This window comes from Panthera pardus, unplaced genomic scaffold (assembly GCF_024362965.1).
Source record: "Panthera pardus isolate Hobbes unplaced genomic scaffold, ASM2436296v1 HiC_scaffold_11, whole genome shotgun sequence".
Classification (NCBI taxonomy): domain Eukaryota; kingdom Metazoa; phylum Chordata; class Mammalia; order Carnivora; family Felidae; genus Panthera; species Panthera pardus.
This window is the reverse complement of record NW_026526666.1, coordinates 38,419,883-38,439,422: the sequence shown is the minus strand read 5'-3', so window position 1 is coordinate 38,439,422 and position 19,540 is coordinate 38,419,883. Positions and strand designations below refer to the sequence as shown.

General features: G+C 36.2%; 2 protein-coding genes across 24 annotated transcripts in view; one reads left to right on the top strand and one right to left on the bottom strand.

Moving 5' to 3' along the window:
• ADGRL2 (adhesion G protein-coupled receptor L2) overlaps positions 1-19,540 on the top strand; it is a 621,134-nt gene that overhangs the window by 371,884 nt on the left and 229,710 nt on the right. The window lies entirely within an intron of this gene.
• Positions 1-19,540, bottom strand: part of LOC109246166 (protein ALEX-like) — a 99,819-nt gene that overhangs the window by 36,768 nt on the left and 43,511 nt on the right. The window contains exons 5-6 of the mRNA XM_053899157.1: positions 16,546-16,601; positions 7,548-7,620 (exon numbers count right to left, since the gene is read on the bottom strand). The gene's annotated coding sequence lies outside the window, so the exon portion shown is untranslated. The remainder of the gene's footprint in view (positions 1-7,547; positions 7,621-16,545; positions 16,602-19,540) is intronic.

The following is a 19,540-nucleotide window of genomic DNA, read 5'->3' as shown; positions in this document are numbered from 1 at the left end:
GATGTCAAACCTGCTGAGATGCTCTTTAATCCTGTGATCCTAGAAAGTCACAACTGCCAGCACAGATCCAAGCAATTGTCTAGCTTGATGGTTCCTAACCTTTTCCAGTTAGAAGAATGTATTTGAAGAATGTTGTTGAAGAGTGCCACTTTTAGTTTTGTTTAAAAAAGCAAACAGTGGCTTAAACCAGGCACATTGTTAACAAACACGTTTTGAGACATTTTGTACTGTCTTACCCAGCCACTCTTCTCTGAGGAGCAACCCCTCACATCTAGAGGTGGTATTTGTGCTATATTTGAAGTCAGAAATATTAGTAAATGAAATTTTAATTTTCCAAGTATCATAACACTTATACCTACTCAAAAAAAAAAAGAATGAAAGATGCTATTTATTCAGTCAACAGAGAGTGCTACTCTTATTGTAAACAAGATGAGAACCACTGATCTAGAAAATGTACTCTTTACAAAACCCATTCTTACCTTAATGATTCAGATAATTGAGAGAGAAGTTTTGTTTTGTCATTTTATTTTTTCCTCAACATTATTGATTGACTTGATTCTCTACTTCACCTAATGTATACAGCCAAAGCCTGTGATTTTGTAGAACACCATGTCTAAGGTATCACAATTACTCTCCCATGATTCAGGTAGGGTAAAATTATGAGTGTGTTTCCCTAAGGTGCAGTAAAATAGTTTATTTATTACTACTTCCTCAATGTCTCACTCACAGGTGGTTAGATTTTGAAAGATTATTAACTAGGCTTGTGTAGGCAAGTACAACAATTTGACTTCAGGAAGCCATTATCTGAGCCAGCCTCCCTCCTGCCCGGGCCCAAGGATATTATTTACAGAAATGAACCATTGTATTATGTTTAATACAGTCTTAGAACGTTTGTACATATACTATATCAACTTTTTCCTGTTTCTATGTTGTATGAGTTCATTAAAAATTTTGTCCACATTATTCTGTCCCCTTTCAAGTTCCTACAGTGGCTTCCTAATCTATCAGTTTTGTACTTCTTACCAAATGAGAGCTCACACTTTCCTCAAACGTGGACTGAAAACTTGTTTCCTCTGAGGGCTTTTCACAATCTACTCCATTAGATTTTGCATTTCCTCTAGAGACTTCCTGAGATTTCAAATGTCCTAAACTTTGGGGGGCTTGGGGGGGTCACAGCATAGATACCATGTTTATATATTCTGTTTGAACTACTTGATGGATTGCGATATATATGTAATTGCTGTTACTTCCTTATTTCACAGATGTGTGCCTGTGTTTGCTCCTCTCTCTGCATCTTGATAATGCTTTGCTTGAGCCTGAGGCAACATGGCCTATGCATATTATGTTTTTTGTTTTGATTTCGCCATATGGAGTTCAGTACCATTTATCACTGTTGACTAAGCAACTAATAATATTTTTCCTAATAAAGAGTGGTGATACGTTTTGCAGTTTGTTCATTCACTAATTTACCCGTTAACAATTATTTATTGATCACCTCCTGGGTGCCTGGCACTGCGCTAAGCACTTGGGCAACAATGACAAAAGAGAGAAATCGTTCAGTAGAGCTTACCGTCTCCATCAAGAAGTCTGTTCAAAGCACTTGAATCATGATGCTTTCCAGTATCATTCCAATGCTCACATGTTAGCCATAGAGACTAGAGTATCAGTAGCCCTGTCTCCCTTGCTTTTCTCAGTAACCTATTTATTGATGTTAACGCAGTGAAGAAACATGTAGATTACACTAACTGTGAGAAATCCACGTATTTTCAGAGGGAAGTGAGTGGTGGATCACATATTCATTGTCTTGACCTTGGAGCAGGTCAGAATAGACACAGAGGAAAGGAATGCTACCTGCTGTCAACTATTGTTAAGAGAGTACAATGTGAGATCCACCCCCAGAGCACTGGTTGATGTATTGCGCTAAAACCTCTAGGTATGCCAGTCATAAGTAATACGTCAGAAAAATATCTCAACAATAACTATATCTGAAATCATACTTGTCAGAGAAAAGCTTGGGAGACCTATGTATGATTCTTTAACTCCGTCTTTCTGGCTTTCTCTCTTAGAGGTTGATGATATCATTATTAATATTTACTGTTAATTGCTTGTATATATTTGTATCTTATTTGAATTCCAGCATAGGCTTACAGATGTGCTGTTTTTAATGACAAAGATAATGACAACTGAATTGGTGATTAAAAATACACTATAAGCTTAGCACCTTCATAAAAATCCCAGAGCTCTTTACAAAAGCAATAAAACAATGAACTAAAATAACAGCTGCGCTAATCATAAGCTAGTTAAAAAAGATAACACTTAGGAGTTTAGGGTTTTTTTTTTTCAAGCCCATAAATTAAAAGATGCAAAATTTCATGCTCATGAAGGCTATTTTTAGAATTTGCTAATGGATGACAGTAGAATACGTACTTCATATACAAGTAAAATGGCTCTTGAGTTGAAATGGGATGAAATATCAACTTCTAGTCCTTCTAGAAAGGACTAGAAACTTCTAGTCCTCTTTAATCTAAATCCTCTATACCTTTGAGATTTCACAATAACCATAATATTTATTATGATGGCCCATGACACTATAGAATTTTTGTTATCAAGCACTGAACCATATTCATTGTATTCATTCAATTCAGCTACAAAATCAAACCAAATCATACCAAACCATTGGTATGGAGAATTTCGACCAAGTGGCACTGCTTAGTGTATTAAGTAATATCTGAGCAGGAGGGAAGTGAGCTTCCCTCACACTGTAAGGTTACTGCAAATATGGGGTTCATGAACACACTGTAAGAAGTCAGATTCCATATGTAAACTTATAACCCTAAAGAAACTAAAGAAAGCAGGTCAATCATTTATGTACTGTGTTAGTTTGCTGGGGTGCCATAACACAATACCACAGACTCAGTGGCTGAATCAACAGAAATTTATCTCCCACAGTTCTGGAGGCTGCAAGTACAAGCTCAAGGTGTCAGCATGTTTGGTCATCTGAGGCCTTTTTCCTTGGCTTACAGATGGCCACTTTTTGCAGTGTCCTCACACAGAGTGTGCTTTCCTTTGTGCATGTGCATTCCTGGTGTCTCTCTTTGTTCCTCTTGTTATAAAAACACAAGTCAGACTAGACTAGGGCTCACACTAATGACCTCATTTTAACTTGATTACCTCTTTAGAGCCCTGTCTACCAAATACAGTCACATTCTGAGGTACTGGGGATTAGGGCTTCAACATATGAACTTGGAGGGATACAATTCAGCCAATCACATGTTTTGTAGAGGGGTGAAGAATGTTCCTTCAATAGATATGTCCACTTGGAACCTCCGAATGTAACCTTATTTGGAACAAGGATTTTGCAGATGTAATTAAGGTAAAGATCTCCAAATGAGATTGTCCTGAATTAGGGTGGGCTCCAAATACAATGACATATGTCCTCATAAGTAACAGAAAAAGAGAAGACACACAGAGACACAGAAAGGAAGTCCACATGAAAACAGAGGCAGAGATTGGAGTGATATGTCTCCAAGTCCATGTTGGCTGGCAGCCAGAGAAGCTAGGAGAGAAACACGGAATGGATTTTCCCTCAGAGTCTCTGGAAGAAACCAACCATGCTGACTGCTTAATTTTGGACTTTTACCTCCAGAACTGTGAAAGAATAGATTTCTACTGTTTTAAAGCACTCAGCTTGTGATGATTTGCTGCAGTAGCCGAGGAAACTAATACAGATATTGGTATGGAGAAATAATAAACAAAACTACCATATACTGATGACTTCCATGTGAAGGCCCTATACTATGTATATATTATCTCTTAAATCCTCTAATCATCTATGTGAGGTAGCTACTACTTTACCCATTTTACAATGAAGACACTGAGGCTTAAAGAAGTATAAGTAAACTTCCCAGGGAGGCACAGCTAGTAAATGTCAAAGCCGAATTCAAACTGGTATCAGTTTGACTCCTTGTTGTGGTCATTCCACTATACTGTATCAAACTGACAGACAAGGGTATCTGGAGACTATAATGAATTAAATATTTTGTTTTGAAAGGTCTCAATTTATTGACTTTAGGCAGTGACCCATGGAGATAGATATAGAGAAGGGCAAGAGACAGGTAGAAGAGATACGAAGGGAATTGATACTGATAGAGAATATTGTAGGGAATGCCTTGCCCCAGCATCATCCCAAAACTATGGCAGGGAAAGAGGTCACCTTCTCTTCTAACCATGCTATATCAATTGGGGTTCCTTTATTTCCTCCCTCAAGGCTTTACTGATCTCAATATCACCTACAGTTCATTGTTGGGCAGGAGTGTGCTCTTTCTTGTTGTGGATCTAAGAGGCCATATTCAGTTTGCAATCTTGGCTTTCTCTTGGACCCAGATTTCTGTGCCTAATAACCTTGATCTGATTCCTGGTTTCTTCTTCGGTGCTCTGGACTCTGCATATCATGAAGAGAGTAAAAGCAGTCACTGAGGACAAGTGAATCAGGAATAAAGATTGAGATAGAAGCAGAGTTTTGTGTGAGCATTCTTGCCCCATCCATTTATAAGATTTTGTTCTTCTCCATTGATAGTCCTGGGAAGACTCCCTCAGTGCCAACCCCTCACCAGGCTCCAAATGATAACTTCTGTTATGCTGATGGAACCCAGTTTTTCTAACATATAAGTCTGAGGGGTGCCTACATGGCTTAGCACCTACCTCTTGATTTTGGCTTAGGTCAATGATACCAGGGTTGTGGGATCGAGGGTTGAGGGATCGAGCCCTGTGTCGGGCTCCATGCTGAGTGTGGAGCCTGCTCAAGATTCTCTCCCTCTGGGGTGCCTGATTGGCTCAGTCGGTTGAACATCTGACTTCAGCTCAGATGACGATCTCACAGTTCATGAGTTTGAGCCCTGCATTGGGCTCTGCACTGACAGTGCTGAGCCTGCTTGGGATTCTCTCCATCTCTCTGCTTCTCTCTCTGTCCCTCCCCTGCTCCTTCTCTCTCTCTCTCTCTCTCTTTTTGCCTCTGACTCTATCTCAAAATAAATAAAACTTAAAAAAAAAAGATTCTCTCTCTCCCTCTACCCTTCTCCCCCACTCATGAGCTCTCTCTCCCTCTCTCTAAAATAAAAAATTAAAAAAGTAAAAAAAGTCTGAACCATGAAAGGAAATATTTCTGTGGCTCAGATATTTTCATATATTTATATACTTTGAGTTCATGAAATACATTTATTTTATATTTCTTAAGAGCCTATGATACTGTCAGCATGATATGAGTGTACAAACAGAAGTTGACAAAACAATGAGAAGGATACTGGCCATGAAGCGTCTAGAGTCATCCTGGCAAGTGGAACCTTTCAGGTCTGACCTTTAAATTTAAAACAATGTATATCTGTTTGCACTTACAGTTGAAAAATAGAAGATAGCTAAATTTCATAACCCCAAATATATTTACCCATCAAATGTTATTGTTGAAGTTACCAAACTATCTTTTGATTCATTGGATATAAATAAAGACTTGAGAACAAACTGAAACCCAGGTTAGAATTCAAAATTTGAAAGCGTCTGGTAAGACAGATCATGGTGGCCTCAGAACTAAATTTAAATAAATAATTATGTCATAAATAAATAAACACTGTGTATCCTGCAATGCAGCACATTGGTCAATGTTGCCTAAGTATGTCTTTAAGGTGCCATGTAGTTTAGCAGGATCTGGGTTTAGGTCAACATTGAATGCTGAACTAACTTATAAGCAATACATCAACCAGTATCTCCTTGATCCAAGGTCCTAACTCTTGTGACTAGAAGAATGACAGCTTCTTTGAGCTAGCCCTTATTCTTGCATAGTGGTCTCTAGTATGATAGTCAGCAACTGTTGAAGAAGCTCTTCAGTCTCAGTCTGATTCTCCATCAGAAGGGACAGCCCCACACAAGGAAGGTCAATGAAAAAGCAGAGTGGGAAATGAAACATTTCCACACTTTCCTAGACATAGCTCCACCAGTTTAGGAACATTGAGCTAAAAGTGAGAGATCATGTTCATGGTGTTCACCACCAGGACTTTACAGAAACAGTAGACAGGCTAGGCACAAAGGGGTGCTAGAGTAGCTACGGATGCAGAAGAGACCCCACCAAGGGCAGTGGGCTATGCTTGTTCTGTGATCTGGCAGTTTGACCTTTCCCCATTCTACATAGTGAGTCTGAGCTGTGGTATGATTTTTCTGCCCCTGTCTTCCTGACACAGTCTGATATTCTAACACTTGTTCTGTTTTGTTGTTGTTTTTTTAATTTTGTTAGTGTTTATTTTTGAGAGTGAGAGTGAGAGAGAGAGAGAGAGAGAGAGAAAGTGGGGGAGGGGCTGAGAGAGAGGGAGACACAAAATCCAAAGCAGGCTCCAGTGTCTGAACTGTTAGCACATAGCCCAACTCAGGGCTCGAGCTCACCAACTGTGAGATCATGACCTGAGCCGAAGTCGGATGCTTAATCAACTGAGCCACCTAAGTGCTCCTCTAACACCTGTGTTTCTGACGTCATTTTCTCCATGCTTACTTAGCTTTACCTTATGCCCTGAACTCTGTGTTCTTTACCCAGGACCCTTATCCTGGTGTCCTAAGTGATCATTTCTCTAGATTCTATCTTGACAATAATTAACCTGATTATAGGGCTGTAGCCAGCAAGATATGGGCTACTTGTGTCACTCATTCCACAGGATGCCTCTCTATACCTGCTGCCCCAGGGACCAGTGGCTTAGTGTCCTCCTGATAATGCTGGTGTTCTGCTTTTGGAATAATCAGGTCAAGAGAAAGAGCTTTACCTCCTCCCCCCAAAACAAAACAAAACAACAACAACAACAACAAAAACAAAAGACAAAACAACAATAAAACCTTTTGTGCTGGCAACTCAAAACAAGGCAATCTATTCAGCATGATCCAACCCAGTGGAGCAAGCCTGGCAGACAGAAAACAACACAAAACAAAACACAGTCTCACACAAGAGTTGAATTAATTGACCCAGTTATCCTAGGACAGCCTTACTCCTTGAGAATGTGTCTCTCAAGTCAAATTGCCAGGTTCCATCCCTGGCTCTACCACTTGCTGCATAACCTTAGAGATTTTGTTTTAACTTAGTGCCTCAGTTTCTCCATCTGTGAAAAGTGGGTAGATGTGTCGGGAGGCTGAAAATGAAATTCTTTATGTAAACATCTTCAAAAGTGGTGGTACATAGCTAGTGCTCAATAAATTATTAGTGGTTTGGTAGAGTCCATCAACCCATGTCCTCTCCCTTAGACCCCAAACCATCAGCTCACTCAAGAAAATGCCCTGGCCTGGAGCACTGAGAAGGAGCCAGGGTAAGATAAGGTCTTGTTAACTGTTTATATTAGGACAGAATGTAAGCTAACATCTTTCTGCCCCAGCCCAGCCCTATAGGCTGAATAAAGTAGAAAAAGAACCTAACCTGTTAATAATGGATGGTAAATATTGATTGATAAATAAAGTAGGCAAGTGGAGTGAGAGATTAATACTCACCTCAGCAGAGGCCCAACAAATATCAAGCGTAGACTTACCTATCCTGCATGCCAAAAAATCTCCGTGATGCTCCCAGTGTTTCTCATCAGGGGAACTCTTGGGGTGAGGTCACTTTAAAGAAAAGTGTGAGGTTTATGTGTCTTTCTTCCAAATAATTCTCTGACACAATTCTTATTCCTCAGTTTCAGGCCATTTAAACAAGGGTTTATTAAATGCCTACTTACTACATAGCACTATCGGATGTGGACTTCAAAAGGGTTATTTGAATCAAAACAAAGCATAATGAGCTTCTGGCATCCTTGAATATGATTTCCGGTCTATTTAAGGGTCACATTTGAAGTGGCATTTTATTTTTGAGCTCTGAGTATTTGCCATTCACACAATATAGCTTAAAACCTATTTATTTATTTATTTATTTATTTATTTATTTATTTATTTATTAATTATTTTACTTTCTGTTATTTTGTGAACCTAAGTCAAACTCTTTGGCTTGGCAGTATTTCTGTTACAGCAGCAATGCCTTTTGGGCTGAATGACTGCACTGGATAATCCTAACAAAGTTGAGACAAGCACATGATTATTCAGACACAGCTATGGAGTCCAGACACACACAGGGAAATAATACAAAAGTTTTGAGCCCCCGTAGTGCTTACTGCTTGTACTGCATAGACTTACCACTTGGCGCTCCAGCCAACGTTCACATTCAGTATTTGAAAGCGAAGCCACTTGGTGGGCTTTCTCCTCTACATCCCCTCCTTAGATGAGATATCTAGAGGATCAGCTGCCATGAACAGAAGGAGGGAGCTTTTGAGAGGAGACAGACATGCAATATAGCAAAAGGGATGAAAGAGGTTCAGATCTCAAAGAGAGTAATAGAGAAGGAGGGTCAAAACCTGCAAGTTGAGTGTGGAAAAGCAGAGTGATGGATTATAGAACAGAATGGAGAAAGACATGGTGAAAGGTTTCCATTACTAGAGAAAGAAAGGCTTCAAATAGAAAAAAGTATATATTATAAACTGGAGTGTTATGTTTTCAGTACACAGAACGGTCTTACACCCCTTTTGTGTATTATAGGCTGGGGGCTAATCTCAGGTGAAGACGAAACAAGGGAATTCTAAGAAAAGTGACAGGTTATAGAATAAGGGTAAAGAAAATTAGAGTGAAATGAGTTGGATACTGGGGCCAAAATAGATGTAGGAAATGGGAAAAGAGGAAGCAGTGATAAAGAAAAGTATATTATAAGGAAAAGAAAAGCATACAAAAAATAATTTTATGCTTTCCTTTGAGTTTAGAGTCATCTTACTTTCAGAAAACATCTTTTGGGCAGTAAACGTTAGCCTTTTGAGTGCTGACCACTGAGATACTGAAACTTTGTTTAGGGAGATGTAGTCTTTACATCTCAAGATTCATATCCTTCAAGAAACTTTGACACAGGAATGATCATATTCAGAACATGATAATTACATATATTCAATTAAATTCCACTGAGTATTAACTTTATGTCTCACAAGACTTGGGATCTTTTGCACTTAAAATTTATTTATTTTTATTTTATTTTATTTTATTTTATTTTATTTTATTTTATTTTATTTATTTACTTATTCACAGTACAAGCCAGGATGGGGCAGGGAGCAGACAGAATCTTAATTAGGCTCCGTGCTCGGCAAGGAGCCCAACACATGGAGCCCAATCCCATGACCCTGGGATCATGACCTGAGCCGAAATCAAGAGTTGGATGCTCAACTGACTAAACCACCCAAGTGCCCCTGCACTTAAAATTTAAAGGTGCATGTGAATTCTACACAAACCTAATCATATTTTCTCTGATAACTAACACACTAATGCCCTTGACTGAATTCTCCTTGGAAGCTGCATTTTCTAAGCAACAGAAACTGAAGACAACTTTTAAATACATCTAACCAAGAAGACTGCAATATTCAATCAAGTTAATGTTATCAGTGCGGTGATTATTTGAATATCTTTGATGTCAGAGCCATGCCTCAGAATTTCAAAATTCACTTCACTTTGAAATCAAAGTATACACACGTTTCTCCCACTGTAATATAAAATATATATATTAAAATTTTATCAAAAAATTGAACATACAAAAGGAAAGTGCAAACTTTACCAAGGATTTTGATAAAAATTTAATTTGTTTTCAAATATTTTATTTTCTATGAAATATATAAAACATAAGCTAACCGTGAATGTGGTGTATATTTTACTATTTGTATGACAAAAGACTGCTGGTTTACATTAGAATGTGCATTTTTAAAAGGCAGAAGTATGCCTTACAATGAAAGAAAAATTGAACCAGGATTTGGAAAAACCTACATTTTAGCCTCAATCCGGCTTTTGTCCTACTAGCTATGCCACTTGTTTAACTTCTCTTTTTGTTTTTCTGTGAAGAACAAACATCTTTATTTTTTATTGTCATATAGTTGGCATACAACTTTTTTCTCTTTTAAACTGGGAGTAATATGTTCCCTACCTAGTTTGTTGAACATGGAAAGGTAGCTTGAAACCAAATCGTAAAAACATACGAAACATAATTTCGTTATTCAAGTGTAATTTCCTCAGGGGTCATAAACAACTTCACTCACTATCTTTTTTTTTTAAGGCTTTTTGGAGAAGGTACCATATTAAAATTTTTTTTCTTGTCATGTTCATTTATTTTTGAGAGACAGAGAGAGAGAGGGAGCGGGGGGGGCGGGGGAGAGGGGGAACGGCAGAGAGAGAGGGAGGCACAGAATCTGAAGCAGGCTCCAGACTCTGAGCCGTCAGCACAGAGCCAGACGAGGGGCTCAAACCCTGGAACAGGAACTGCCAGATCATGACCTGAGCCAAAGTCAGAGGCTTAACAGACTGAGCCACCCAGGCACCCCAGAACTTCACTTACTAAATGTTTCTTATCCAATATATGGCTTTCTGTCTCTTCTTCAAATCGTCACACTCTTGGGCTTTTCTTCTACTACTAGAAAAAGCAGAAAAGGACTTTTCAAATCTATCACTTTCTTATCGTAATTTCAACTATTCTAGTTGAAGCTTTTGAGGGAAATGCCATTGAATACAATACTTAAAAGCAAGTATTTGATGCCTTATGTGTACCTTTTGACACTGAATGGCATCATGTGAAGAGTGAAGAATGAAAGCAAAGAATGTAACAAAAAAATAACATTCCATAAAAGAATACTACAGAAAGTAGATATTTTACTGCTAGGGTTGTTATTATCATTCCAGGCTCTAGCACAGTAGAGGATCTGGGATATTTATTATATGAATGAATGTCTCTATCTTTGCAAGAAAAAAAATAATTTATACTCTTCTTATACCTAATTATTTGCCATGGAGTCATTCTTACCACAAATTTTTCTCTGTCTCCAAGTAATTGCTTTCCCCAGGATTTTTAAATTAGGATCTGTTCCCATTTTATCAAATGTAGGACCTACAGTCATCCCTTAAATTGTTTGGCAAGTTCAGTGGTAACACTTATTCCTCTACTTATTGTAGAAGTGAGATTTCCAGAAACATCTTAAAGATAGAGGAACAAGGCTTAGAGAACTTAAAAAAAAAAAGACACTGTCCTTGCAAAGAGTGATGTAAGAGGTAAGGAGGTTAAGAGACAAAACTGAACAAATGAGTTCGGGGAGAAAGCTAGCCTTTTATAGAGTAAAAGGAAACAGAAGTACTTTCGGCCAGCCTAATGAACGGTTTTGAAATTGAGGGTCCTTAGAGGAAACCTGGAATTAGAACAAGTTAAAAAAGTAAAGAATGTGGGGAGTGAATGGAGAGGGCTTGTTTGTCTAGAGTTGGTGCCTTAATAGAAAAACGGCAGGCCAGCAGCAATGCTGTAATGATAAATTGGCATGTATAAGAATGCGGGCAGGAAAGCACAGTGCTAATGACAGTTAGAGATTTTTGTTTTTAAAGGAGCACATGAACTAATCCAAAGGAGTTACTTAAAATTACAGTTTGCTCTTTTTCTCTCTCTCTCTTTCTCAGAATTGTTTAAAGAGAAGAGGGAGAGGAAAAGGAAAGGTGTAATTTATAGGATGTACCTTAGGAACTATTATTAGAAGAATAAAAACGAGAACTACTGGCAAATGTAAGTGCATTAGAAATGCAGTAATTAAAAGGTTCTACAAGAAAAAAGGAAAATCAGAGCTAACAGTCTTCTATTAACCTACTGTGATTTATAACTCACACTTTATTATTTTTTTCTCCTAGTACAAGTTCTCTGTTACCATGTATAATAGTCACATGCAATATTTTGTTGTTGTAACACCATATATGTAGTAGTGAGTGGATCTTAATTTGTTTTTTATGTGCCTCTAGTTCATCAGCTTCAATTTCAGGGAAAAATTTCTCTGTGCTTTGAATAGCACCCAGCATAGCTACTCTGTGTTAGCAACTGATGTCTATTTTGGTAATACAGCAGTTATCAGTAAACGATCAGAACAAACAATGAAATGCACTATAACACTGAAGGAAAGGAAAGGACAAGGATAGATGTAACTGGTGATGAAGTGTATTTGTTCTGGGAAAACTTAGATGGTTATGTAAATGTTGGGAAGTGGGAAAAGATATATTAAAGATAAATCTAGGAAATAAAGTGAGAATAAGATAAATGCAAGGAGTGTGATGAATCATTTCTTAAGGAAATTAACCTAAATTCCTGATGGAGGTTAAGCATTCTCTGAACACATGAAAGCACTTGTGTTTCTAAATGTTAAATTAAGATCTGCTCAAAATTTCACGAGAAATCAATACTTATTAAAATACAGAGCACGCTTAGCAATGTTCTAAACACTACAAACATGATCCCATTTAAAATATTTCTAAATTGTGTAGGTAGGAACTAATATAATCCTCATTTTACCCATGAGAAACTGATGTATAGAGATACAAAGAAGCTTGCCCAAAGTCATACAGGTTGTTAAGTGGTAGAGATTTCAAATACAGGTTGAGTCTGGTTTCATACTCAGGCTGACTCTGGAGTCAGGCACTGGTAACTACTGTATCTTCTGTGTCTAGGAGAACCAGAAAGATAAACTGTTACTGTGGCAGCTGCAATTTTTACAATGACACCAGTACTGGTGTTCATGTAATTCCTTGAAGTAGCATACCTAGAACATGTTGCTAAGAAAAATGTTCATGTTCTCTATGCCAAGGATGAAGATGGTCTCTCCTAGCCTTATTGCAGTGCACCAAATGCTGTTCAAAGTTCATGTCTCAAAGTGCCTAACTGATTACAAGGGAGTGTCTGAGGCATTGATGAAAATAGAGCAGAAAAGAAAAAGAAAAAGAAAAAAACAACCAGATACTCCTACTTGGGTTCTGCTTTCTTCTGCTGTGTATACAGTCTAAAATGTCCCTGGTTCCAGCTCAAATTAAATCGCATGAAATTATGTTTGAGATTTATTTTGTGTGCTACTTGAGAAATGATAATGTTTCATGAATTTTTTAATGTTATCTCTGATAGCCCTTGCACCTCATTTGTCCCAAGGATATCACTGAAAATAATTTGAGAACAAACCAAAGAACTTTAGCACCTTAATCATTTAGCATTGAGTTGGTCACAGGAGAGGCTGGGGATGGATGAGTGCAGTCACCCTGTTGGTTTGGAGGGGAAGCTCTCAGAAGACAGTAAAGATGGAGGCCTTTTTATCCTGATCACTAAATGCATCTTTTCCTGGTAATCCTTGGTTACTGGAGAATGAAAGACCCAGGATGAGGGTAGGAAGAGAAGATTTTATATTACCAGCATTTTATATTAACATTTTACATTAACATTTTTAGCAATAGGAAATTTATAAAATGCATAAGCAGATATAATCTCTCTTGATCTAACTCCCTGAAACGCAGATAGCTGTGTATCCTTGGAAAAGTTGCCTATTCTTTCTTAAACATCAGCTTCCTCAATCGTAAGATGGGGAGAAGCAGAGATTCTCCTTAGACAAGTTACTTAAGCCCTCTGTTCCTCAGTTTCTTCATTTGTAACATGAAACAACAGTAGTAGGTCAAAATGTAATTTTGCTGATATTCAACAGTTTTTCACCTACCGAAATGGCAGTTTCACGTAGTTCAACCTAATACCTATGGTATTATTGTGAAGATGAATACACTTAAGCAAGGGCCTAACTCTTAGTACAAACTCAGTGTTAATTTTATAAATATGGTCTCAGTTCATCCTTATAATAGCCCTGTGACAGATAATTGGGTTCCACCTGTGGATATAAATTTATGTGAAAAAATGTAAATAGTATATACAGATTTACAAGGGTGGGGGATCGTAGCTTTACAACAAATACTTCTGCAGTGTAACCCTTTGTCTTGTGCTTTCTGGACTGCCCAGTGTTTGTCTATTGTATCAGCCAGCTAAGAAGGTCTCTAAACTGCTTTTCCCTCCCATCCAAATTTGCCATCCACTGGATGGTTCACTAGTTCTGAGGTTGTAACAAATACTCGTGTGACTTCGTTTACCTTATAAAATGGCTTAACGCCAAAAAAATGAGTATTCCCATGCTCATCGACTTAGATAGGGTTATAAAAGCAGAGAAACTTATATAATATTATAATACACAGTGATAAATACAATCAAAGTTCAGAATTATTTGTTTGTATATTCTGATTATTTTGGAAATAATGGAAAGCTTTTCATTTTGGTTGTGATTTCTAAGACACCAATTATAAACTCCTTGCCAAAGAACATTGTGCCTTTGCAAATATGTGTGTATAACATATATATACTAAATAGGTATATATTAAAGAGGAATAGTTTATTATAATTGAAAGTATAGAATGCTAAATATTATGGAGGCAAAATGAGTAAATTGAAATTATTTAATCTATATTTTATAAAATGCCTTTGAGAATGAACTAGAAAAGTTACATAAATATTTTGTATAGAATTCTCTATTGTGAATAAATATACTACATAAAAGTCAATGTATTATTATAGTTAGCAAAACTTATTATTGGATTTTTTTCTAATAATTTAAATCGAATAATAGTGATTTGGGGTCCTCTTCTCTCTAAGAAACTAATTCAAACTTGTACATTATTATTATTTATTTGAGAAATAATGTGGAATGTGCCAGGATTTTTCTCATAAAATGTATTTTTGCACATATGCAACGTCTAAATGATTAAGATGTAGACATCTTTTGTGAACCCTATCAAAAATAAGGATCAAAAGAGAAATATAGTGTAGCTATTTCTCCTATCCTTCTTTTTTCTCAAATATAATCATTTGAGAGGATTACTGTAATTTTTGAAAGGATTGAAATGAACAGAACAGTAATCTTAGTGAATAGGAATTTTAATAATTGAGTATTCAACATATTCTCTTATTTGACTGAAAAATAATTTTTCCTTTAATACTGTGTGTGTGTGTGTGTGTGTGTGTGTGTGTGTGTGTAGTGAGAGAGAGAGAGAGCGTGTGTGTGTGTGTGTGTGTGTGTGTGTGTGTGTGTGTGTGTGTCAAAACACAGACACTGGTATTTTTTTTATTGGCTTTGTTTGTTTTAATTCTAAGATCTTGTTTCTAAATGGTGACTTTAGACACAAACTAGCATCATTTTCATTTTGCCAAAGAGAAGACTGGAGGTAAGAGTGTAGGAGTTATTTGCCCAAAGTTATCTAACAAGGACTGGGAAGACTTCAAATCAGGTCTCAAAATTCTTGTCTTTTACATATAGATGATAATAATTTCGATTGACTAATCTATCCTAGAATTTAATCACTTTTGTTTTCTTATTTATCTTTCTTTTAAACTCATATACTATAAATTCTTGAAATTCATAACAGTACCATTAGAGTAGACAGATATCTACTGAGCTAAGGAATAAAATACCAAATATTGTTTCAGAATAATAGAAGGTTTGGGGACCATATCCATAATTTAAATTATTAAAATAGAGTCGCCATTTGTGGGAGTTAGTAAAACATATACATCTGGAAAGTGGCTAACGAACAATAGAAAGATTTACAGATTTTTGTCTATCTCAATCACTTCATTTTCCATTCATTGTTGCTCAAGGATACATAAGCTTTATCACTATACTGTTTGAAGTAGAATTCAGCTACTGTGAAAATATTTTTTAGCAAAAATAACTTTTACACATTATGAAGAAAGTGGAAGTGATGTAGAAAACCCAAGCAATATAATAAAGTTTCTCCTTTAATTTAAAAATTCACTCAGACTGCTTCCCCAAATAACCCTTTCTTTCCCTTTTACCTTCCTCAATTTACCATCTTTTTTTTTTAATGTCTATTTATTTTTGAGAGAAAGAGAGAGTGTGAGCTGTCAGCACAGAGCCAGATGTGGGGTTTGAACCCACAAACTGCGAGATCATGACCTGACCCAAAGTCAGATGCTTAACCAACTGAGCCACCCAGGCATGCCCCCAATTTGCCATCTTGATTGATATTGGTCCAATCTGTGCAAAATGACTTAGATGCAACTAAAAGTTCATTGTAAATTTGACCCAAACATACTAAAAAAACCCAGCAAACAAATAAGAGAATAATATAATTCTCATCCTGAGGAAAAGAATGTCACTGAGTAAATGACAAACTGATGGCAAGAAAAAACTAAACTAACCACCTAAGGCAGCTCCCCTAGCTTTCCTTATTTTTCTTCTTAGCACTTATAATAACCTGGAATAGCACATATTGCCTGTTTATTGTCTTTTTTCCCCTCACTAGATGCTAAACACCATCAGAACAGGAACTTAATAGATTTTTATTTTCTTAAACAGACTCTGACACATACAGATGTTTCCTAAATATTTGTTGAAGGAATAAATAAAATAGAAATTGGTTGTCTGGGGAATAGAGTTTTATGGTTAACTGAATAAAAGTATATTTGTTGAAAATATTTCTAAAATGTCTGTAGTGAACATGGCAGTATTTAGATTGTGATTGAGTTTCATATTCCTTTTTAGGGTCATAATTCTGAATATCACTTGTTATATAGTATAATATATAAGTCATGGGAGTTACAGTAAAATCCATACTGACTTTATGACTGACCTTGTTTTGAATAAATCTTCAGTTTGGATGTGATTTCTTATAATTGGCCAATTTCCCTGAAAGGCAAGTAAGTAAAATATATTGATTAATTGAGAACTGTAGTTAATTGGGTTTTTACTAAAATTTATTTATACTGGCACAGAGTAGTAAGTACTCAATAAATATTTGTCAAATATGTGAAGTCTAGTTAGTTAAGATAGACTTGTTATTTTGTTTTTAGTTTCTTAATAAAAAGATAACTTTTTGATTAAATACATAATATGCAATAACATTAGAAACCACACAGCAGGCAACAATTTAAAAGAATTGCAATTTCTTCTTATTCTCTTCTTTTTTACCTTCCTTTTCCTCTTCCCTTATCCTTCCTTTTTTCCTTTCCTGAACAATCAAACCCTAAACTCATTAGGTGGGGACAAGTTAGGTTGGCATCCATAGGGAGTGTGGGTGGGGAAAGCCTCAACAGCCTAAAGAGCAGTGTTGGAGCTCATGAAGGATGAGAAGAATGTCTGGGTGGAGACTGGGATGTTTAACAGCAATAGGATATTGGTTACATGTGAGGAAATAGATCAAATAAATATATTAAGGATAATTGGGATATAGCTTTTTCATTGTTGAAGAAAGTAGTTAAAAATATGAAAAGAGAGCAACTATGTTAGATCATGTGGCATTGGTTTAGAAATCGAGGTTTCAGTGTGCAAAAACACAGATTTGAAGGGGTAAATGCACCCTGACGTGTATAAACTATTCCCAAAAATGCCAAACTATGGAGAGAGCCCTAATGTCCATCAACTAATGAATGGATAAAGAAGACGCCATATATATATATATATGTATATATATATGGTGTGTGTGTGTGTGTGTGTGTGTTTATAAAATGGAATATTACTCAGCCATCAAAAAGAATGAAATCTTGCCATTTGCAATGAAATGGATGGAGCTAGAGTATATTATGCTAAGCATAATATAAGAGTATATTATGTCTTTATGAAAGACAAGTATCATGTAAGTTCACTTATATGTGAAATATAAGAAACAAAACAGATGAACATATAGGAAGAGGGGAAAGAGAAGGGAAGAACAAGCCATAAGATACTCAATGACAAAGAACAAACTGAGGGTTGATGGAGGGAGGGGAGTGGGGGATGGGCTAGAAGGGTGATGGATATTAAGAAGGGCATTTGTTATGATGAGCACTGGGTGTTGTATGTAAGTGATGAATCACTGAATTCTACTCCTAAAGTCAATATTGCATTGTATGTTAACTAACTAGATTTTAAATTAAAAAATAAATTAAATTAAACTGGAGGTAGCAGTGTGAACTCCTAACGTATGGATATAGATATAGATACAAATATACGTCAATATGTGTATACATGTACAAATAGCTGATAGATAGATAGACAGATTTTTTTCCCACATTTATTTCCTTAGTTCCAGATCCTGAGAACAATGACACACCCAAAACAATGGGAACACCTGCCTTCCAAATCTAAATACCATCTAAAGAAACTAGGACTGCTTGGAGAAACAGCTGTTTGCATACCCAGGGCATGAAAAAGACAAAAATAAAGTGTATCTTATTGTGCCCCAAATACGGAAGTACTTGGGGTGCCTGGGTGGCTCAGTCAGTTGAGTGTCTGACTTCAGCTCAGGTTGTGATCTCATGGTTCATGAGTTTGTGAGTTCAAGCCCTGCTGTCAGTACGGAGCCCACTTTAGATCCTCCACCCCCTCTCCCTGCTCCTCCCCTGCTCATGCTCTCTCTCAAAAATAAACGTTTAAAAAATATATGGGAATACAAAACAATGCCAGGGACATGTCAAAGAAAGAGGTCAGACTAAAGAGGATCACATTGTGCATATCTGAGACTATTTGAAGATCAAAGTGAATAATAATAAGAGCAGATTATAACCTATCGGATAAAATGGATATCCATGAGTCTATATATATAAATATATAAATATAGTATTATATTATTATATATATTATTATATTATATATATGTAAATAAATAAATTGAAATTTAATGTACTTCTCCACAATATAGTTACTAAAAACAAAAACAAAATCTTACAATTATCACCTTAATCATGAGATCAATACTAACATCACAAGTGATGTGCCAACTGATAGGACACTATGAGATCCATCCACCCTCACTTTCATGATGCTGCAAAGACAGATAATCTAAGTCCAATAATAAGAAAACAGAAGATAAGCCTAAAATGAGGAGCATATTACAAAATAATAAATTGTAATTTTTTTAGTTTCTTAAATTTCTTAATTTTTTTAAATTTTCAGACCCATGAAAATAATGGGCAAACTGAGGAAATCTTCTAGATTAAAAAAGACTAAAGAGTTTAAAAACTAAATGCACTCCTTAATTCTGGACTGGATCCTTTTGCTAAAAAGAGCATTGTTGAAACAAATCACAAAACTTAAATGCAGTCTGAGGGTTGAATGGTAGTGATGAATCCATTCTGATATTGGTAGTTGTATTTCATTTATAAAGGAAAATGTGCTTGTTTCTGTTGAAAAATATGTTCAAGTAGTCATAGTAATGAGTTGTCATTACTCACAGATAATTCAGGAAAGACCTGACTTGTATTGCAGTTGCAATATTTCAAAGTAAGAAAATAACTTTTAAAAAATTCAAATTCAACACCTTCCATGAAATTTTGTCATAATCCTAAAATAGTTTTTAGGTTATAGAAAAGTATTTTATATTTCATGAATTTGTATAATACAATTGGAGGTATAGAATGCAGGGGGGTTCCCCCCATCCCCTTTAAAAATAAAGTGGAATAATAATGAAAAAGGACAATTATGCTTGGTGGGAGTTCCAGTGAAAACAATTAAGACCTCCCAAATGTTTGGTACTCATGGTTGTAGTAACGGCTTTCTGTTTTCTTTTGTTTAAATATTAAGTGCCTCTTTATATATTTTAGTAAGAAGGAACCAATTCTCTATGATAGGTATTAAAATATCAATGGATA